The sequence below is a fragment of the Rhodnius prolixus genome, unplaced genomic scaffold (assembly GCF_049639745.1).
Source record: "Rhodnius prolixus isolate KJV_2025 unplaced genomic scaffold, Rpr scaffold_14, whole genome shotgun sequence".
Taxonomy (NCBI): domain Eukaryota; kingdom Metazoa; phylum Arthropoda; class Insecta; order Hemiptera; family Reduviidae; genus Rhodnius; species Rhodnius prolixus.
Window position 1 is genome coordinate 17,395 of NW_027411594.1, and position 23,477 is coordinate 40,871.

Sequence of the window (23,477 nt, forward strand, 5' to 3'; positions counted from 1 at the left end):
GTTGCAGTTGTAAATTCCAATAAAAGATAAAAAAAAAAAAATTATTATTTTGATTAGTACTAAGATGTACTCGATTATTTGGGAACTGCACTGCTTTTATATTTATAATATAAGTTTTCTCAGTATTGTAAAAAAGAGTTCTTATTGTTATAACTTCTATTTTTTGTGTTTTATTCACTTTTGGGTTCAAAAAAATTGTGTACTTGTTTTATATGCTTAGGACTAAGCTATGTATAAATCAAAACTCTTGCTGTAAGACCAAGTCTTTATAATACAATAAATAGAAGTACAATTTAAGATTCATTCTTTCAGCACTAACACTTCTCAAATGTTTGACGTCTTAAGTTATCTGGTATGTTACAGGTGTGTCTTTCTCCACTTTTAGGAAATAAAACTTTTTAGTAAAAATCTGATGTTAGGAGAAAATCTAACAAGCAATAATTAGTGTTAACAGCATAGCAAGAGAAAGAGCAAGGGGCTCCAATTGGATTTTAAAAAAATATATTATAATTAAAATATCTAATGGAAGTACGATTAAGAATGTACGCAACAGCTAGCCTTATATTTCTCACATTTCAAAGATTTCTAGTTATATTTGGCAAAGAAATGGCCAAAGGAATAAAAATTTCAATCTGCCTAATCAAATCATGTTCTCTAAGAGTTTATGATAGTTGCAGTCCTTTTACAGCTCTACTAAATTGATGATGATCTTGATGGTTGCTATTGCTGATATCTTTGCTGATAATTCTTCAATAAAAATGTTTTCCTTTTTGCAGGCTATAATTTGAATTATTATTTATTTTATGGTTTTTTTTTTTATCTTCAGGAAAAAAAGAAAAACACAATTTTTTTTTTTTCACAGAATCCAAAGTTAATGACATAGGAAAGAAGCTAGTAATTTTGCCCAGAAATAAGTAACTGTGCTGCTTACTGCCAGGGCTGGCGCTGTCTTTAGGTCGAAAGAATTAAACAGGCTGATCACGTAGTCAGTGCCGGCAGTAAAATATACAGTTTTGTAATATATAGGGAAAGGTAAAAGGTAGAAGAAGTTAGGACAGCCCTACGCTTTTACCTCTTCCCTACTAAAGATTATAAACGTTGAACTGCTTACTGAAAAGGGCTAACTTATACAATTAACACATTAGTATAGTTAGGAGCTGTACAAGGCCAATAAAATACAATCTCTAATTCTCTGTCTTTAATGAAAATACAAGGCTTCTACAATAAATAAAATATCTGTAATTAAATTAATATTTAGTTTACTTGCGCTAAATTTTTATTATTTATTTTATTTTTTCTACAAAATATGGCCGTGCTTCGTTTTATCAATTTTTGTTTGGGCTGTTTTACATTCATCTTCAGATATAGTTTAATTTAAATAAATCTATCGTCATCATTTATCGCCTGCTACTGAATTTGAGTTGAATTATTGCAACGATTTATATTACAGTAGGGAGTTAATCAAAATGGCTTCTGAAATAAATTATTTATTATTTAAATGGCTCCAAAAAAAAAAAAAAATTAATGGTGTTAATCTCGATTATTTGAGATATTGATTATAAATCTCAAAAGCTGCGACTAAACCAAATGCTTTTACACAAATTTAGATATTTCAAAATGTGGAGTTAATCGATTTGGACAGTTGTACTTGTACATTTAATATTCTGAGTTGTCCCGTTTGACGTGTATTAAATTTAAAATTTGGAATTTTAGCCAATCATTGGTTAGAGATTATGTGTAATAAGTAAAGCCTTTATTGTTATTGGTTGCTCAAGGTTAGGCTCCTCCTTCGCAAAAAAAAAAAAAAATTACTTGAAACTAAATAAAAATCTCGATTATCTGAGATATTTCAGTTTAAGAACGTACTATCAGTTGTATATACATGTATAGACAGGTGTATTACAGTTCACTGGCAAATTAAAGCCCTCTCTCAAGAATATACTTACCTATCTGTTTGTTATCTCTCAAGAACGTTTTGTTCGAGAATTATGCTAATTGAGAATACGGGTAGCGGTAGAAAGAGCTTAAAATGAAGCTGATTTAGATGAGACTCTAAAAATAAGAGAGAGCTAAAAATAACTGAAATACTTAAAATTAAAGTTTTAATCATGAATTAAATGACCTGTGCTCTAGACTTCTAGATCTAATCAAAGAGACAGGGCAATAGAAGCCAGACCCTAAAGACAGACAAGAATGTTTCAACAGATTCGCTGGGTCGTGCCTAAATGGCCAACCTCCGCAGAATCTATTCTAATCAAAATTTACGTTCAATATTTATACTGGTGAATTACATATTGTATTTGTCTCTACTTTTAGTACGGATATAATACATAGTTGCATAATGTTACATGGTTACTGAATAAAAAATATTTTTGGTGTGTGCACTTTTTCTAAACTATTCATTGAATACGTAAACGATAGTACCGTTAAACGAAAGCAAAAGTAAGCGAAATATTGTGGAATTCGTGAGAGATGTCACGTTGTAGACCAAGAACGGGTACTAGAAACAATGTTATAGTTAGTTCAGCATGACCATGAGGAAGTTCTGGATCATGCTGAGCATAACGAAAGTGGATCAGAATCGTTACTTGGTACAGGAAATGCTCGATGTGCGTGATGTTGGCACCCAGATCGATGGCCGTCCAAACCTTAACGTCTTCATCCTGAAACAAATAGAGCATGCAACTTTTGTAGTTTTCTTCTTATTTTTTTATAATTAATAATTGTATTTAATATTAAAAGTTAATTAAGGGAAACAGTCGTGAAGAGGCTGCTTAAATATGATTAGTACGAGTATTTCCATCTAGTTTAGGAAGCACTTTGCACCCCACAATTGTAAAGGTTAAACAGAGTTGTAGTCGTTTCCTGTTTTACGCCTAACAGAGGAATAATTGATAGATGACGGGAAGTAAATGGCGCTACCGCCCCTCCAAGTAGTTCACCTTTGACCTTTTACACACCAGTAAGGTGTTCTAATGGCTGCCCGAGTATAAACTCATCCAGAATTCCTAAGGGATTAATGCTACAATTGGGAAAGAAAAATGCCTTAAATTTTGAAAGAATGTTTAATAAAAAACTATTGTTACAGCTTCTCTAATATTATTATTATCTCAGAATTCAGGTCAATTGCTTTGAATAAATCAAGTGATTCTTAAGAAAAATGAATAAAATCTGTTAACTATTGCGGGAAAATTTAAAAAAACGAGGGTCCCAATTTAAGATAAATTGGAAGAGATTCACAAGAGCAAGATTAATGAATTAGATACATAAATCAAGAAATATATCTGATGTTAACAAATACATTTTTACTAAAGTGAGACCCGTAAAGGTAAGATGTATTGTTGGGTTAGTAGGGTCGATTCCCGGTCTAGGCCTTGGATTTTATTTAATGGTTAATAAAAGAAATTTACAGTAAAGTAGATTTGCTAATCTCCTCCGTCCACGACTCCTAATTGGTAGTTGTACGTAAAGACTGCCAGAAAAAATAGGCATTACTTTACTTTACTAAAGTGTAATGCCTATTTTTTCAGGCAAGCTTTTACGTCTAACTACCTAAATAGGTTTCGTGGACGGAGACGACTAACGAAAACATAATTTAGTAATAAATTACCATTTTAAGCACTAAATAAATATCTAAGGCCTAGTCCAGGAATCGAAACCATTATACCACAATACATCTTTGAGAGACTCGCTTCTAAACCGCTTGGCTAAATTTATTAAAAGGTATCACTAACTTATAATTTTATTTACCCCATACGAGACTCGAAACGAATTGATCTCAATCTTAGAAATAAAATTTTGAAAAGACTACTTGATAAACGTTCAAAACTGACCCTGACGAACAAAAGAAAACTAAAAACCGTCCTACTTGCCCCAATATGGAAGCACAACTCTACGGAAATGCCAAAAAATCTAACATCAACCGACTTCAAACCTTACAGTCTATAAAATTTTAAGAACAATAGTTAACGCTCCCTTCTACGTCTCCAATCATACTATACACTCTGATCTAAATATTCCTCTCGTCTCTGGTAATAGCCCCAATCTCGATACACAAAACTCCACTCAAATCTATACAATCATTACAACCCTCTGATCCACAGCATGTCTACCACAACACTTCCTTCTAATCCACAGTGCAGACTAGAGCTGCGGTAGCCACGCGATCATCTCAACATATAAAGCCGATCTCCTGGAATGGTTGCTGTGTAACCTGGCGAACTAACTGCTTCCATCACTGGAAGGTCGTCGTTCACTCCACTCATGTCTGTGGATGCACATGCATGCGCGCTTGTATCTATGTAGTATTTGCATTTGCGCTATCCTTATCAATAATCTCTTTTGCTTGTTGTATTGGATACAGTTGCAAAATAAATAATCAGATTAATCAGATCAGATAAATTATTTATTAATAACTGAATTTAACAATCTACCTTAAAAATCTATAGTATAATTTTGTTCACGTAAACATGAGAACTTACTAATTACGCCCATGTAGAAATAGTCTAAACAATGATTGAAAAAAATCGTCAATTACTAGCCCTGTTTATTTCGCGATTGTAGAAAGTTTTGGTTTTTAAATTACAAGTAGAATAACTGATGGGAAATTCAATTTGGGAAAAATTTCTTTAAAAAATCTTAAGACTTCTTCAATTGAGGTTTAAACTTAACCACAAATATCTTGTAAATTACTCAAAAACTCAATAAAGTTTCTTTCAATGAACGCTTCTTTTTTTTTTTATAGAAACTAGGTTGATTAACTGTTAAGTGTGTTGGCAAAAGTTTTGTTAAAATAGATTGACGAACAGGAAGTTAGCTGGTTACCAATTTATAGAAGACAGATAGTGTATACACCATTCAAGTTGACCACTGCCGCTTCTATTTTGTGTGTGTGTGTAAATACATGCAAGTTTGCAGTTGTAGTGTCGCGTGTCCATGAGTCCTACCGTTACCCTCGATGACACTTCTCCATCATGTCCACTTCCCCTACCGCACTTAAGTATTCCACTGTAACTAGTTAATTTTCTACACGGAGGCATTGCAATCAACCGCAAAATCATTACACCGTTAACCAGGTGGTAACTTACATGAAAGAATCTTCTTTTTTCATTATTACCTATTTTTTTTTTTGAACCGGCGAACTAGAAAACTAAAAGCTAATTTTGGTAATTGGAGAGGCAATTATCCAATGAAGTAGAAAATATGGTTAGTACGTGAAATTACTTAGAATTTTTAAATTAAAATTAGTTTTATTTTTGGGTTCAGATATATTTTTAAATTATAGAACTTTATTCTGAACTGTCTTTAATTTTTCAATTTAAAATTTCTTCAAGTTAAGGAATTTTTCTGCATAGAACCATCAATTTAACTGCCAGAGCACCTTCTTCATTACTTCTTAAGAGTACCTCTCCCCCACCGTGTCACTTACGCTAACCCATTTTTCTTGCTCGTCATATCTGTCTTGAAGATCAAAAATGGGGTCTCACGCCTTAATATGGGGATCTTTACAATATTTTGGATCAATCTCTTTTGCAAGTTGATGTAAAGAAGATGCATAGTGCTAATATTGATAATAAGATAGCTCCAACTAGAACGGCGTAAAAAGAAATGAATAAATTAAGTCCAGTCTATTTTTCCAGGCCGGCTTCAAGCCCATCTACTCAAATTAGGTGTCGTGGACGGAGCGGATATAGCAAAATATACTTTAGTATTTAATTATAAACCATTAAATAAAATCCAAGACCTAGACCGGGAATGGAATCCCCACTATACCAACTTTGAGGACATCGCCTCTAACCGCTGTCGGCTAACGTGGATCTTAACTGGTTGGATGAAGAGGTAATGTGAGAAAAGTGATAATTTTAATGCGGTACCAAGTTAGCGGAATATAGGAGTTCAGGGTATGAGAAAAGTTACTCTAATGTATCATTACAGTGTAACGTACGGCCTCACCATCTACCATATACAGGGTGATCCATTTAAAACGCACCAATCGCTAATAACTTTTTAGGAAAGCGGAATTTCGAAAAAACCCACGAAGTAAACTATATGTTTTTTTTTGTTTGGTTTTCAAATTTTCCACCCCCGATGCTGCAAGATATTCATACCGTAATCATAGGTCAAGAAGTCAGGCATACGGGGTACATTAAAATGATGTGATGGTTGCTTTTATTTGATGATAAAACAAATTTATCCTGATTCACCCACAACCATTACATTACACTACATTCTTTAAAATCTTCAATTATTATTATTTTTGTTCTTTGCATCAAAAATAATATTTTTTGCAGTCAGAGGACCTCCCAAAACGTGTATTTCTGGTGGAAAAATATTGAAAACCGTTCACGAATAGATAAAATTGTAACTTTGATCCTTAATATCTCGACTAATATTAGGGATATCGAAACGGGGTCAACGTCATTTTTCATAATTTATATGTAGTTTTCATAATCATTGTCAAAACCAGTGGTCCTTATGAAACCCCAATTGGGTTTTTAGCTGTAATTCCGCCAAAAATGATGATACAGCATCGGGGGTGGAAAATTTGAAAACCAAACAAAAAAAAACATATAGTTTAATTCGTGGGTTTTTTCGAAATTCCGCTTTCCTAAAAAGTTATTAGCGATTGGTGCGTTTTAAATGGATCACCCTGTATATTAATAAGAATTAAATATGTAAATTAAACTTCAAATTTCGAGAAAACACATACAAAACAATTTGTAAAAACTTAGTTTTCCTATTCAGGGGACCTGAACACTTCCGGGGAAATCGTACAAAGTGCATAGAAGAAAATATTTCTAAAAAAATGTCAGCGGATGACTTGAAGTTTTCAGTAAAACTGAATGTAATTTCTAGATTATTACAAATTATAAAACAAATATGGTAATCGTAAAAAAAAAAATTTTGTTTAACCAAAAATCTACTTTATTAAATGCTATTTCTTTGTTATTGAAGTAGGCCACAAGAGTAACTGGAGCGTAAAGCACGCTAAGTGCTTCTTAGTAAGCACTTTTAGGCTTAAAATATTCTGAACATTCATAAATTATTAAAAGCCAAAACAAATAAATTTTAAGTAAAGGAAAATAAATAAAAACAGTAAATAATAATTTTTTTTTTTTAAAAAAAGAGTATAACATCTAAATGTTAATACTCTATTCTCAAAATAGAATAAAATTTAAATATAAAAAATACGAGGGTCGTTTGAAAAGTCCGTGCAAAGTCAGAGAGATAGCACTACTGGCGCGTATTGAGGTTATGTTTAGTTAGTAGCATCTCTTGGAAGAACACACACCAAGTTTCAGCCAGATCGGTCTATTTCTTTGTGTTTGGCATTCGTTTGAATCGAGGAAGTCGAGTGATTTTCAAAAAATGGACGAAAAAGAATTTCGTGTGTTGATTAAACACTACTTTATGAAAGGCAAAAGAGAAGCTTGATAAACATTATGGTGACTCTGCACCTTCGATTAGAACAGTTTATAAGTGGTTTCAAAATTTTCGGAGTGGCCATATGGGCACAAGTGACGCTGAACGTTCTGGACGCCCTGTTGAGGTTACTGCTCCAGAAATCATTGATAAAATCCATGATATGGTGATGGATGACAGAAGAGTGAAGGTGCGTGAGATTGCTAGTGCTGTGGGCATCTCGAATGAACGGGTACATAATATTTTGCATCAACATTTGGACATGACAAAGCTATCCGCAAGATGGGTGCCGCGATTGCTCACGCTTGACCAAAAACGAAATCGTGTGAAGTGTTGCAAGGACGGTTTGCAGCTGATCCAGAAGAATCCGCAGGACTTTAAGCGTCGTTTCGTCACTGTGGATGAAACATGGATACATCACTACACTCCTGAGACTAAAGAATAATCTAAACAATGGGTTACCAAGGGGGAATCTGCGCCAAAAAAGGCGAAGACCGTTCCTTCGGCCGGAAAGATTATGGCGACTGTCTTTTGGGATTCGCAAGGAATAATCCTCATTGACTATCTGGAAAAGGGTAAAACTATTACAGGTGCATATTATTCATCGTTATTGGACCGTTTGAAAACCGAGCTGCAAGAAAAACGCCCACGATTGGCCCACAAAAAAGTCCTTTTCCATCACGACAACGCACCAGCTCACACCTCAGCAGTTGTGGTCGCAAAATTAATGGAAATAGGGTTCCAACTCGTTTCTCATCCCCCCTATTCTCCAGACTTGTCTCCCTCGGACTACTATTTGTTTCCCAATATGAAGAAATGGCTGGCGGGAAAAAGATTTTATTCAAACGAGGAGGTGATTGCAGAAACGAATGACTAATTTTCAGACTTGGACAAAGGGATCAACAAACTAGAGCAGTGTTGGACGAAGTGTATAAGCCTAAAAGGAGACTATGTTGGAAAATACAAAAGGTTTGCCCCAAAAAATTAAGTAGTTTTTATTTTTGCACAGACTTTTCAAACGACCCTCGTAGAGAGCAATTTAGGTGAACTTCTACGCATGAATTGGGACGATTATGAATGTATTTCAAGAAATGAAAACGTTTTATAGCTAGTGGATGCAGTTTTGGTGAAGAGGTCTTCTTTAAAACGATATAACATCCACACGATTTTCGGAATTCACGATTTCACATTGGTGGTTGATGAATGCTAAACAAAAAAGGAATCGATTCATGCTTCCGCCCAAGCGTTTTCCTTCAAACAATATTGTACAATTCAAATAAAATGGCACGTTAGAGGTGTTAAAAGTTAGAGAATCTCGTATGAGCGTTATCTGCCGTGATAAAGGAAGTGTTATCAATGAAATTTTGATATTATTTGGTACTCGTATCTAAATAACTCACGTCAAACCTCAACCTGATCTGTAGAATTGACTTCTTTACATAATTTATGCCAAGTGAAATGATGGCATATTTAAGTTTATATATAAAACAACTATTAACTAACAAGAAAATGAAGAATTGTTTTTGAACGATTACAGAATTCTTTTCTTCTATATTAGAGGAGTTATTACAGAGTAAAACCAAACTTGATGAAAAATACGCAAGTTTTCTGGACCAAGTGGATGAAAAACTTTCTCGAGAACAAGTCTGGATTACAAAAACAAAAAAAATCATCTTTTTTGCAGGAGAAAAGTACCTGTCCTCAAGGACAAAAACTTTGGTAATGCAGAAACTGACGGATTGGAGTCACTAATTGATGGAATGGATCCTTCCCATTTACCAGATTTAGCACCATCCCACACTTCCTTCCACTTCTTAATCTTAAAAGATTTATGGCTGGAAAACTTTTTGAGGGAAATGCTAAAGTATTTTGTAATATTATATGTTCTAAATAAGAACATTTTGGATGAAGTATAAAGTTGGATAGTTTGCTGAGCTTCCGGAAATGCAGTTTAAGGATAGAAGTTTTTCACTTAAAAAGAAAATGTCAAGTAGCACTGAACTTCCCATTTTTGCCTTCAAAATTAGCCAATAAAAAGTTTGCAAAAACTAAAAACTAGGTTGACTTACTGAAAGAAAAATGGAATTAATGGAATTTACTGTCTGACTTATTTTACTGTTTTTCAATTTCCTTTTTATTCTCTGGTGAAAATTCAATAGAAATACCATAAGATAAGTGAGTTATTTAATTTATAAAGCAGGAGAAAATATTTTATCACGGAGTTTCTAAAGTTGGAAGCCGAGGGAATCTAGGTTCCCTTAAACGTATTTAACTGGGAGCAATATTGTTCAATATTAAAAGATGTAAATATTAAATTATTAATTTAGCAGAGTTAAACAGAAGAAAATTTAATATAGAAGCTAGAAGAGGCCTGGCTTCTGGAGCTGGCCACTTTTACCTACCTTGCCCGCTTCTCCTAGAGTGCTCCAAATTACCCAGGCAGCTTCTATCCAGTGATGAATTACTGGACCAAAGTTTTTGAGTGTTAAGTCGTAAAATATCCATCCTCCCTTAGATTAGGCCATTGCCGTCCTCCGGGGACCATCAACTGGAAACAAAAAATTTAAGAATAAAAAGAAAATATTTATTTTAACTCTTAAATTCTTAGCAAGGCGGATAAAATGTTAGCCTTAATTAGCCGACACGGCAGGATGTACATTTTTAATTCCAAAGTTAAGAAAATACATAAAACTTTAACAATTAATTCGTTTATTTATTTTCGTCGACAAAAAACAGCGTGGTAACTCTTTTTCATTAGAGAGAAGACCACCAGGCTAAATGTCTTTTAAGACTTTTGGGTTGTCAGAAAGAGTTCTAGAAGAAAGATTTTGAGCTAGAGGATATGCGTGTGATTGCAGGCTGAAGTGGAATTTTCTGTATCGTGTTTTAGCAACTTGGGTGATAAAAGGAATGTTATGATCAGTATGTGTAGTCCGGTTAGAGACGTAAAATGGAGCGTTTACTATAGTTCGAAGTATTTTAGTTTGTCGAGATTGAATTATTTGGAGATTGGTGCGGAGGCTGTCTTTTAAGACTGTTAAGTTGTCAGGAAGAGTTCTAGAAGAAAGATTTGGAGCTAAAGGATTTACAGATTGAAGTGCAGTTTGCTGTATCGTTTTTTGGCAACTTGCATGATAAAAGAAATACTAAGATCTGTATTTATAGTCCGGTTGGAGACGTAAAAAAGGAGCGTTTACTATAGATTTTAGTATTTTAGATTGTAGAGATTGGAGCGTTTGGTTGAAACCCATAGCTCTATTCCAAACGCCCAGTTTGGTTTTCAAATAGAAGTATAAATCAGTCTTTTGTTGTATAGATACAGGTTAAATCAATCGCCTAAATCTTTTAAGTTGCCAAAAGCGTCTGTTCAGTTTTTTCTTTAAAGACTACTATAGGGATTCCAAGAAAATGTTCAGTAATGACTTCTTTTTTTCAGTCATGTTTTAGGTCCAACTACCAAATTAGATGGACGGAGGCAACTAGCAAAAATACTTTGCTATTAAGTTCTCATATTAACCATTAAATATTGTACAAGATCTAAGACAGGGGATCGATGCCACTAAACCAACAATACGAGTACATCTTAGCTTTGCAGGTCTAGCCTATAACCGTTTGGATAACTAGCGTGTACTTGTGTAGTATTCGTCAGTTATTGTTTACGCTTTCCAAAAAGACCCCTTTTGCGACCCCAGAAAAAACTTGTCCAAAAACTTGACGTTATTTGCCAAGTTTATAAAATTAAATTTTTGCAGCAAACTGGAAATTACTTGAGAAGAAATCTTCAGAGAATGAGAAGGAGGCAGTTCGAATGGTTAATAAGCAAAAGCAAGAACCAACATGGAGGCTAAAACAGATATGATATTTTGCTTGATGGGGAATTCTAAATAAAGCTTGTCATATTCGTTATCTAAACATGTTTTGCTATGTTTGGATTGGCTGAAAGGAAAACCAAGCGAAAGAGAGAATCGGGTCTCTCTCTCTCTCCCTCTCTGCCAGAATGAGGTCACATGAACCCCGCTATATTTTTGGGCACCAATGGGAAAATGGAGCGGCCTTCAAACCAGAATTAAACTGGTGCCGATGATGTTTGTGGCACCCTCAGATAAATTAATTTCCCTGTCATTTGGGGGCCACCACATCCATCCTTCTCAATCTCCTGCTGACATTTTTCTGCCAATATTGAAATGTAAATATTTTTGTACATCTTCAGGAATATTTACTAGAGATAGGTGTGACAAATATTCGCAGAAGAAAAAACCGAGTTGTCACCGAAAATGTTTGATGAGATCAAATCCTATACCATAAAATGCTTTTAGCCCTCGAGAGTTTTTTTGTGCATGAGTTTGAGGTGCTAAAAGTGCTTCCCATATACTGAATCTAGATCCGTATCCGTATCCTGAAGCGCGATTTTTTTTAGTTTAAGGCGATTTTCACGTAAAAGGACCCAATGATTTCCTTCAATTCTCAGGATACCGCAACTTTATGCATCCTTCTAAAGTGCCAGTCCTCTACAAAAGTACGAATTCACTACTTATACACTCAATCGAATTCGATTAAGGGTACATCCATTCTTTCTCACAAGCCCTTCTATCCTAAGAATTTTCTTTGCCAGTTTTTCTATCTTGTTTATGGCGGCATAAAAATATAAACGTTACAAAAATTTAATTATCCATTTTTATTATAACATGAAGAATAAAACCAAGTTTCTCTGCACCATAGTTAGCATCGTACTGCCAGCAATACTTGCGTCACCTTTTGTACTTATTTCTCTCCCTAACACCATTTACCTTTTCATAAACTTATTTCTTTTATTACGTCTGTCATGTCATGTGCACACATACAATATTCTATTCAACCAACCAAACGGATATTAAAATTTTACGTAGCTTCCATCTAGATTTAAATAGGCCACTTCTATTTATGCAGCATTCGCTTCTATCTATTCCTTTCTAAATGCCTTTCTGTAATAAAGGTTGGCAGTAAAAAATATGATGAAAAAAAAGTGTCAATTAAAAAATTTCATTTGCACAATGTGACAAGAAGATTGGACGCTTCAGGGGACTGATCCTGATGACCCTTCTCCCTTACACGGGGGGGGGGATAGGGAGGTGTATATAGAATTAGGCTTTAAGTTGTCAGACTCCTCAAAAAGACTACCAACTAAAACATCATCTCTTTGTCATCCGGTCAAGTGGTCTTGGATCGTTTTTTTCGCTTCAAGAGCATGTAGCCAGGGTAGCTTAAAAATATCAAAGAATATAGCATTGTCGGAGAAAACCCGTCAGGGCAAAGTACACCAAAATATTGGGTATAGTATAGGAAATTATTATCTCTATTATTATTATCTCTTATAGCAAATTGTTGTACACACTGTATCTTTGAAATTGCCTTCAATATAGAGCTAATGGAAAAATTAGAGTGATTTTTGGTGCACATACGGATCCCTCCTTTCCTCACCTGGTCTGGCCGAGGAGAAAATTTTATAATTTTTTTTTTGACTGGAAAAGCCAGGTAAGAGAAAGTCTTAGTACCTTCTAGGCTAGAATTTTCTGGGTCATAAGCATTAGATCTCATTCCATCGCTCATCAGTGCCCGAGTCTGCGGACAACCTCCTAAGAGTCTATTTTCCATTTTTCACTCATTATTTCACTAATTATTACTTACTTACTTAAGTAACGGCTCAACAGTCTATTGGACCTAGGCCTCCCCAACAACTCTGCCCTACTCTTCACGATCTTGGGCCTTGAGGCGCCATCTTCTGTTACCAAATTCACGGAGGTCCTCCTCGACATCTTTCAGCCATCACAGCCGTGGACGTTCTCGTCTCCTTGCGCTTCCTGGCCTACCAGATAACATTTTCTTTAGCAGCCTTTTTCACTGGGCATTCGTTCTACATACCCTAGCCATCACATTCTTCCACTCTTTTTATGGGCAACTATGTCCGGTTCCATGAACAGTTCTTTTAATTATAAGTTGCTTCGGGTCCGCCATTCCCCGTTTTCATATTTCGGGCCGAAAATGTTTCCTTAAAACTTTCCTTACCCAGATCTCGAGGATGTTTTCACTTTCCTTTGTCAGCAGCCAGCTTTCGCTGTAAAGCGCAGTACCATTTAATAGGCATCTTATTAGCTGCTGCTATTCTTGACTTGATATCTGCGCATATATTATTTTTATCTGTAACTTGTGACCCCAGGTAGCTTGAAGCTGACGCAAACTGAGAAATTGTGATTCCTTATTTCTATCTAGACATTACTTTCATTCTGGTTTCTCGAGGTTATCACATATTTTGTTTTTCCCTCGTTAATTTCCAGTCCACATTTCGTACCTGCCACCTCCAGCTCCTTATAAGCTCCTCCTAGGACCGCTTTAGATCTTGCTATGTATGATCAAGACGTGGTCCCCGCAAATGCCAGATTCAGTTATTAATGGTACCCCCAGGGTTCGTTTTTAATTGCGCGGATTACTTGCTCCAGACAGAGGTTGGAAACCATACTCAAAAGGAGCGATGTCCTTGTCTCCTTTAGAAGAGCCTTTAGTCTCACTCTACCAGGTGTCCACTTTTCTCTCATTACTTCACTAATTATTATTTACATTAAATTAATCAACAACCGAGATCCTTGGCACCTAAGTTTCTCGTTACGAAGTGAGCAGCAAAAAGGAAAAGAGAGCCTTTGGGCTGGATTCCAACTCAGGATTTCTGCGTAGAAGTCCCGTGGGATAAGTAGTGAGCTAATCTCTTCGCTTATTATTAATACCACCTGTTATTTTTTGTTTTTTTCCCACTTCTGTTTTTGTTTATGTGTTTTCTATTATATGCACCGCTTCTTAGCAGGATCCATATTGTATTCAGTGCTATTTTCTCATGAATATCAGAAATTGTCATTTATCATTTCCCATGAAAGAACGTAAATAACATTACGATATTCTGCAATGAAGAAATGATGCTGTCATTTCAATCGCCGTTAAATCCCATTTATTCTATAACTTCACTGTCAGAACCTTTTTGTTGCGTCTCTTGTCTGTCTTAGTATGGACGTTACGATACAGAGCAGCATCACGTCTACTTTCAACCTCCCTCAGGGCAGTCTTGTCAACCCAGATTATATTATTATTATTATTATTATTATACCCAAGCATTTCTCTGGTTTTACAAGGAATTATAAGACAGCCGCCGGGCTGAATTATTATTATTATTATTGTGCCTAACAAATTTTACTCCATCAGAAAGCCTAATCTAAATTTTTTGTTTTCAATTTGTTTATTTTTTTTTTAGGTTAGCATAAGTTTCATTTTTATGTATATATAGGTAGTACGTGAACTAGGAGCGACCCTGCAAATGAATTTGTTTGAAAATTCTGGCTAAAGTGAAGTTTTCCACTGGCGGGTGAATGTTATTATGAAGTGTAGGAAGTGGGGATGTGGGTTTTTGACTCTACCCTGGCTGTATATATATATGTCAGTAGTTGTTATGTGTGCGCCCAGTAAAGCAACATTCTGATTGGTTAATATAGTGAGAGTTGTAAATAAAACAACTCTGTCTCTCGTTTCATGTATGTATGTTTGTATATAGACACAAAATATACAAACCCATTTCCACATACGAACCACACGCTTCTAAATACTCACAAACGTACATTCACACTCAAACAAACGTGTACATATAACCGCGCGTTTATATATATGTATAAAGTTACGTTTGGTTTGTGTATTTATAATTTGTTAACAGAGTTTGTGGAATATGTTCTAATAGTTTTTAGCACAGAGAGAGAAAACTGTGTTTTAGCCGTTTCAAAATTCACAACCATTCAAATCAACGTCATCGCAATTTATAAGTCAACAAATTTTTATGAACTTCTATTTAAATTAGATTTCATTTTATTCAGCTAAAAATACTGGCAAAGTCTTTTATAGAACTGGATGCGAACTTGTTCGTTCTACAATCTTAACTAGTTGATTGTTCTTAATTTACTAACTTCTCGTGCATTTTTCTTTTCGCCCCCTCAACGGCAGTACGTTTCTGCAACAAGCGAAGCTGATTCATTATGTATATTTTACATAAAAAATTAGAGGCACCAAGATAACCGAGTGGTTAGAGGACCGCAAAGCTAAGTTGGTTAAGTCGATTTCGGGTCTAGGGCTTTGATTTTAATTACTGGTATTACAGCTTTCAACCTATAGGGAACAAGAAGATTTCGGTGCAAGGTAGAGTGAGTCACAAAATAAGGAGCATAGCAATTCGGGACGATGTTCTTATATTAATAAGAACTTTATAGTAAGGTACATTTGCTAGTAGTCTCCGTTTACGGAACTCTTCCTGAGTTCAACGTAAAGGTCGCCTAAAATAATTGGTATTACTTATCTTTTCCTTTTTTTTTTGTTTTTACATGAGTAATATAAGGCCCTGATAAGACCGGTAGTACTTTATGAAAGCGATTGCTGCGTACTGACCAAAGAGAGCCAGCCAGCCTTGAGAGTATGGGAAAGGAAAGTATTGAGGAAGATATATGGTCCTGTGAACGAGGGAGAAGGTTGGAGAATCCGCACCAACTTGGAACTGCAAACTCTTTATGGAGAAGCAGACATCGTTCAATGCAGTAAAAAGGAAGAATAAGTTGGTTAGAACAAGTGGAGAGGATGGTGGATAACCGCATCCCTAAACACCTTTTACATGGAAGGCCCCGGAGGTGTCACAGAATAAGAGGTAGGCCAAGAATGAAATGGCTTGATGACGTCGAAGAGGATTTAAGGAAAATGGGTGTGCGAAGGTGGAGATTGAAGGCTCTTGATAGAGCTCAGTGCCTTGATTGAGGAGGCCCTGGTCCTTTCAGGACTGTAGCGCCGAAGAAGAAGAGAAGAATATAAGGGGAAAATTCCACCATTAGTGAAAACTTTTCTTAAAGAAATGCACTTAATTACTTTCACTGTAAACTAGCACTTACTTCATAAAGAAGATCGCATGGTCACAGACGCGTAAAACCTCTAAGAGGATGTCCTAGAACAACCTAGAAAGGAGTAAGTAGTTAAGGTAAATGAAACTTGGAACTTGGCGTAGCGAAATATTACAGCTTTCAACCTACAGGGAACAAGGTCTCGGTGCAAGATAGAGTTGGTCCCAAAATAACGAGCCTAGTGATTCGGGACGATGTTTTTGATTGGAAGGATTGGATTCTGTAGATATTGACCCCAAAGTTCCATTCTGTAAGTCCAGGCAGCTTTGAGTATCGCAGTGTAGATAAGTCATTTGTTGTACAGTGAAAGTTTCGATCGTTTGTCGAGAAAACTAAAGAGAAGTCTGAATCGTCTGTTTAGTTCTTTCCGTTGAAGTATATAGTGTGGATGTAATGTAATTATTTATTGTTTCCATTTATTTTAATTCTCCACTTCTTTAGCCAACGCCTAAGAGATTCTAAATGGGATTGAAGGGAGCGTCTTTGTGAAAACGAGAAAACATGTACGCGTCAACGGCGTAAGTCAAAAGAAAGATGAGAGAATGGATGAGACTAACCGCAGTGGGTACATTCTAGAGTCCAGGAGCTGGACAAGACTTGAATTAATTATTTTACTAGGTCTGCATTGTGTACTGGAGTTAGCAATTCGGCAAGAAACTATTCGCCTGATAAGTGCATAATATTAACAGGAAAAAAGCTGTTTTCACGAAAAATAACCAATTTCCTGTGATGTACGAACATATCAACGAAATAAATTGGCCTTCTCAAATTGATTGTTATTTCAGAATTGATTTCATCTGAAAATATCACCTTCCAAGTAAATATAAAAGTGTAAACAAGTAGAGCACCGTAACTGTTGTATAATATTTGCCGAGGATAATAGGTATAGATTGGAGACATATCCTAAGGGACGGGTAATTGGTAGAAGATGGGTATATCCTGAACTGGACTAGTTCGCCAGCCGCCTTATAAGGGCGATATGAAGTGTGTGAGTGATTGAGTATTGACGTCTCTTGGTCCCCAGAAGAAGGAGGACGCCTTCAAGCGATACATATATCCTGTATGTATTCGTGTGTTAGTATAAGGACAACGGAAAACAATGCTTCTTCTGTAAACAAAGATCTCTGCTTCCAGCTCCGGACTTCTGTCTCTCTTGGCCGCTTCCACCAGATTCCCTGCCCAGCTCCACGATCTTCCTAACTAGTACTTTCTTCAACTTCTTCTTATTTTTCTTTCCACTCTCTCTCACATATCATCATCTCTGTGCCGGCTGCCTCCACTTTACTGTTTTCCTACTTCTCTGATGAAAATATATCTGTACATTTATTTCTATGACAGCCAAACAATACATTTCTCACTCCAATATATATGTGCCTGCTATAGATGTGCTCCTATTTATAAGATTCTGGCGAAAAAGTATTTATAATACTACAACTTAATAGATATTAATATTAGTTGATGTTGTTTCTATGTTTAGAGGTTTTTACTCTGCTGTATGTAGTTACAATAAGATGATTGTAATGACGGCCGTTTCCGCTGCCTTCTTAGAGACGAGTTCCGCGAACCTAACATGGGTACCATTCCCCAGTCTAGGGCTTGGATTTTAAATGGTTAAAATGATCAGTCAATCTAGGCGGGAATTTGTACACTAGGATGGTGTAGTGTTAGGGGGATAGGGAAGGTGTTAGCCTATGCTGATGACGTGGCTTTATTGGCAAGATCTCAAACAGAGCTAAAGGCGACATTCTTGGAAATGGAACCAGCGGCCAAAGAGTTTGGATTGGAGGTTAACTGCTAGAAAACCAAATATTTGGTTGTAACAAGAAAGAGAAGGATATTTCGGAACCTACGGGTGGGGCAATATACCTTTGAAGGAGTAAGGAGAGTTCAAATATTTGGGTGTAGTTACTCTGAAAACGATGTAACAGAAGATATTGCTGCAAGAATGGCTGCTGGAAATAGTTGCTTATGGGTTCTTCAAACGGTGTTGAGAAGTGAAAATGTGTCAAGAGCAGCAAAAATTAGGCCTTTCAAGACTGTGCTGAGGCCGATTGTCACCTATGGATCAGAAACGTGGGTTTTGACCCGAGCAGATGAGCAAAGGATATGCAGGTGGGAATGGAAAATATTAAGGAGAATATTTGGACCTGCGAGGACGAAGGAAGGCTTCAGAATCGACGAACCACGAAGTGGCTGAACTGTTTGGTGAGCCTGATATTGTGTCTTGCATAATAGCAGGAAGACTGCGATGGCTGGGACACATACACCGAATGGAAGATATAAGGGCCCCAAAAAAGAGCGATGTATGGGCATCCTCGCGGGAGAAGGCCCGAGGCAGACCAAGGCTGAGATGGCTGAGGGACGTAGAGGATGATATTGAGGCGGTCGGCCTGCAAGGTTGGAGAACGGCTGCGAGGGACCGTGAGCGTTGGAAAGCTGTTGTGGCTGAGGTCCAGGCCCTTCATGGGTTGTGATGACCAGGGAGCTCGTAGTAGTAGTAAAATGATGATTTAATAGTAACTAAAGTAAATTAGTATATTTGGCAGTCCCTCCGTCCACGAAACCTAATTAGGCAGTTGGACCTTAGGCTAGCCTGAAAAAGTTGGCATTACTTTACTTTTTTTACAAAAGAAAATCGGTTACGAAAACATATTTTTAATTTTCTCTTTTATTTCATCAAACTACTTGCAGGCAGGCGATTGCGATCAATTTTCAAAATCGAGTTTAAATGATATGCTCCTGTTATTCGCTTACATTGTAATTAGATTCATATTTAAAAAAAACATAATTTCTAATATAATAATGAAGATAATTGGCTTATACTGTAATTTGATTAGGGTTTATAGCATTGCTGTAATTGTTGCTAAGTAAAGGGAAGGTAACATGATTGGCTAACTAAACTAGCACACAGTTTTTATATTTCAAAGTTTCATTGTTGGAACTATATGGGAATATAGGGCGTGTGTGTTGTAGATGTATGTTTTTTGTATGGAGGCGGGTACATGGTGCACACTAGTGGTGGAGGCCGACCGGGGGCGGCGTGTGGCCGTGGTTTGAGTGTATGCGATGTGTAAGGGTGGTTTAGGTCGTGCGATATCGACCAGCACTACTATTCGTCATGAAAACATCTAGCTCAGTCTAAATAATACACACCTATCGACTAGGAGTGACGGCGGAGTGGTTTTACCCTTGCCTAGGAATACAGTTTATGTGGAGGCGGTTAGCTCACTCAATGGAGACGGACGTAGCAGAGGGCCAAGGTTGTTCCAGTTTGCCTCGGGCACAGATTGTACACAACCTGTCCCCTCCCCCATTTGAGTGTATGTGTAATTTGTGCATTTCTAGATCGTGTGCTATTTTAATCATAATCAGACTCTCATGACTTCCTCTTATCAAGATTCTAACTCACAAAATTCCGTTTAACGTTTCATACGCTGAAATGAAATCTTACAGGAAAGCCTAACGCCATCCTACCCCTAAGAACTTAATTGATCTTCAAAAATGATTAAAAGAAAACTTATACATTTAAAGAAGTACATTGTAACTTCAAAGTTTACTTAGAATCTCAAGAAAGTTATTTATACACTGAGTGAAACAGTACATCAGATTAAGGAGTTCTCTTAAAACTCCAAATTTTAACAACTCATTTAAATCTCCTTAACAGTACACAAAAGATAGAACAATAACTTAACAACATTGCGTACTTACTTCTCCTAAGCCACCCATCTAAGTGGATTTTGATTATTCCTTCAGAAAAAAAAGTTATCATTTAAAGAAGAAGCAAATTATCTAAACTCTAACCTAGAGGTAGCCAATCCAATTGATCTTGTGGGCAAGATTGGAAACTTATTATAAGCCTGAGGGCCTACATCCTTATATCTCCTTCAGAAATACAGATAGGAAGCTGCAATTATGCACAATTGTAGAGGTAAACTAGTACTGTAATTGTGCATATTTCCGCAGAGTTAACAACAATAGGACAGGAGATACAGTAATTCGAAATTTGAAGGAAATGTAAAGCTCCCAAACTTTATCACTATCTCCTTTAACTCTATCTCCTTGAAAAATATTGATAGTAAGCTGCAATTATGCACAATTGTAGCAGTAAATGAGTTCTGTAATTTACCAAATTTTCGCATTGATTACACCAATAGGACAGGAGATACAGCAATTCGAAATTTGAAGGAAATGTAAAGCTCCCGAACTTTATGGTGTTATATCCCCTTCACAAACACTGATAGAAAGATGCATTTTCATTGAATTCAACTAGATTTTGTGAAATCGTTGGTATCATTTTCAAAGAACTTTCTAGAAATAATTATTGTGTAAAATGGTACAATCGATTAAAATTAATGACTCATGCCCTAAGCTCGGAGCGCAAATGAAATGTTAAGGTTGTGATTTCAATGATTTTTTATCATTATCGGAAAAACTAGATAATCAATGTTTTTTTCACAAGAAAGAGGAAATGATTATACCACGAAGGTACAAATGTACGATTTGCAATTTTTCCAGCCCAGCTCACTGGAAAATCTAAGTCCGTCTAACACTGTAATTGTTTTAAGTATCATGATGTCGAGATAGATTAAAGGAATTTCATTTTCTTAATATCATCAGAACCAAGTTGCAGCTCCAAAATCATTGCTTTGCCCCGCAGGGCATCAATTTTACTTCGCACGATTCTTGTCTAATCATTTAAGTGTATCTAACAAGCGACATGAAATCCAAACTTCTGTACCATCTTGACTCCTTATTTGTTTCCTATTAGCTTGGCTTATAGAGGGAAATTAATCTTCTTCATTTATCATCTCTCTCTGAAGCCTTTGATGGTAGCAGCGCTGAGATACACCTAGCTTGAGAAGAGTCAATATTTAGACTTGGCAGCACGTGTAACAAACCCGTTCCATTAATATTTCCATCCTTTCTATTTTTGGTATGTAATGGGTAAACTTCTTAAGTAAAACTCTTTGCCAGCCAGCGCAAATCCAAGAGGCTGTCTGCTGTAAATCTCAATTTCTCTCATTATACTTGCTTAAATTTTATAGCCCAACTTTGTATGGAGCGTTCATTAAAGGTTTGTCTTATTTTAGTACTCATTCCTAGCAAGAATCAAGTGAATTTAGATGTAATTTCCACCCACATCTATGCGATTTTACAACAGAAAGATAATTTAACGTAAGTCCCAACTTATTATCTTATACATGAACGCGACGCGTTCATTATAAAAGTTTTTAAATAAGATAATATTCATCTCTTAAAGTTTAATAACAAGTTTAAGTTTTATCTTAATAATCTAGTAAGATTAAAGATGCTGAAGCGATCATTCATAAAGACAAGGTAAGATTAAATAGTAAACGTGGGAACAAAATTTCTGCTGATGTGATTGACTTTTTTCTTCTTTTTTTACAATCATTTTATTTAAAAAGCAACTTTTTGTAGCAAAAAAAAAATCGTGAAGATTCGCATGATTTATTCTTACTGCAATTTACAAAATTAATTGTAGTAATATTTCCTTTTTAAAATATAATTCGTGCCCAAACATTGCCAAAAGCGACAAGATTTGTACAGTAAATTTGGTGCATCCATTTAACAGAATTTTTCAAGTTTAAGATTTGATTTACGATCTGAATTCCTAGTTGTAAAGATTTAAGATGTACCGTGCATAAAAGTTATTTTAGCGGAAAGAGATTAATGTGTGCTTTATATGGATTCCTGGCCATACAGGGATACAAGGCAATATCCACGCGGATTTAGCTGCAAAAGAGGCCGCTAACATGACAGCAAATATAGAAAGGAGCATGCCAGTTGACATAAGTCGTGTGGCAAAAGAGTATGTAAAGCGTAACTGGCAGCGCGAGTGGACGTCAGTAACCGACAACAAATTAAGAGCAATTAAGGAACCTGTGCACGCCTGGGACTCAGCTTACAGGTCAATTAGATGAGAGGAGGTAGTAGTGGCTCGGCTGCGAATTGGTCATACCAGGCTAACGCATGGTTACCTTATGGGTGGCGAGCCTACCCCGTTGTGCAACGCTTGTAACAGCTGTCTGTCCGTGCAGCATGTCATTGCTGAATGTCCATCCTATGAACAGGCTCGACAGAGTAATAATATTCAAAACGACATTGCGGAGACCCTTGGTAATGATCCAGCTCAGATAAACAGGGTGATCGGGTTTTTGAAGCAAACCAGGCTGTTTGATGAAATATAGCTTGGAAGGAAGATCTACACCTTGTGTATGGTCCGTGAAGGGATGAGGAGAGAAGTGGGATAGAGAGCATAATAACCGAAAGGTTCATTGCTCAAAAAAAACAAAAAAAAACAAAAAACAAAAACTAGCGGAAAACTTAACCTAGAAGAATTTTTGTTTGTGAAATGTTCCAGAAATATGTGAAATATGTGCGTATAAGTTCAAGGAAATCGTTGGATATGTTTTCGGGAAAAATGAAAATTAAGAATCAATTTTTTACAAACCGGCACTTTTTGTCCAAAAATTTAATACCGAATCCCATGGCGGTAAAGGTTCGAAATATAAAATTTGAACTTTCCGTTTCACGTTTTATTTATTTATTTTTATTATACTATTAAGAGAATTTGATTTGATGATGACCGACAAACCAGTAAGGTAAAAACCTAACTTTTCCGCACTCAGAGGACAATAAAACAGATATTTTACAGAAAATACACAAACAAAACTTAGCTTTGATCGTATAATTCCTTCTCTTTATTTGTAGAAAACTCCTAATTCAACTCTGTGGCCAGCTTCTGCACAACTTAATTGTGTAATCTAAATTAGGCTCGCGTTTTGTTCGGAACGACAACATCTGAGGGTCATTACCACCTGGACCTTTTCTATTGAAGTGTTCTCTCGTCGACAGATCACGCAGTAAGAAGCTCCTAAAGAGTGAAATTCTAAGGGATTTTTTTTTAAAATAATAATTTAATTTCCTATTATTACCTTACAATGCCTAAAATTTTAACCATTTATAGTTCTAAAGTTCCCAAGTGATACATTTTACCATTAAAGGTTGTTTTTTAGAGCGAAAACAAAAGTCAAAAAGAAGGATGCAATAAAAAAAAAGATCGTCGAGGAGCAAAAGAAGAAGTGA

General features: G+C 36.0%; 1 long non-coding RNA gene across 3 annotated transcripts in view; it reads right to left on the reverse strand.

The window, feature by feature from the left end:
- Positions 1-1,921: 1,921 nt before the first annotated feature.
- LOC141451598 (uncharacterized) overlaps positions 1,922-23,477 on the reverse strand; it is a 48,171-nt gene continuing 26,615 nt past the window's right edge. For all 3 annotated transcript variants that reach the window (XR_012456907.1, XR_012456906.1, XR_012456905.1), the window contains 2 exons: positions 9,825-9,970; positions 1,922-2,663 (listed from right to left, as the gene is read on the reverse strand). This is a non-coding gene — a long non-coding RNA (uncharacterized lncRNA). The remainder of the gene's footprint in view (positions 2,664-9,824; positions 9,971-23,477) is intronic.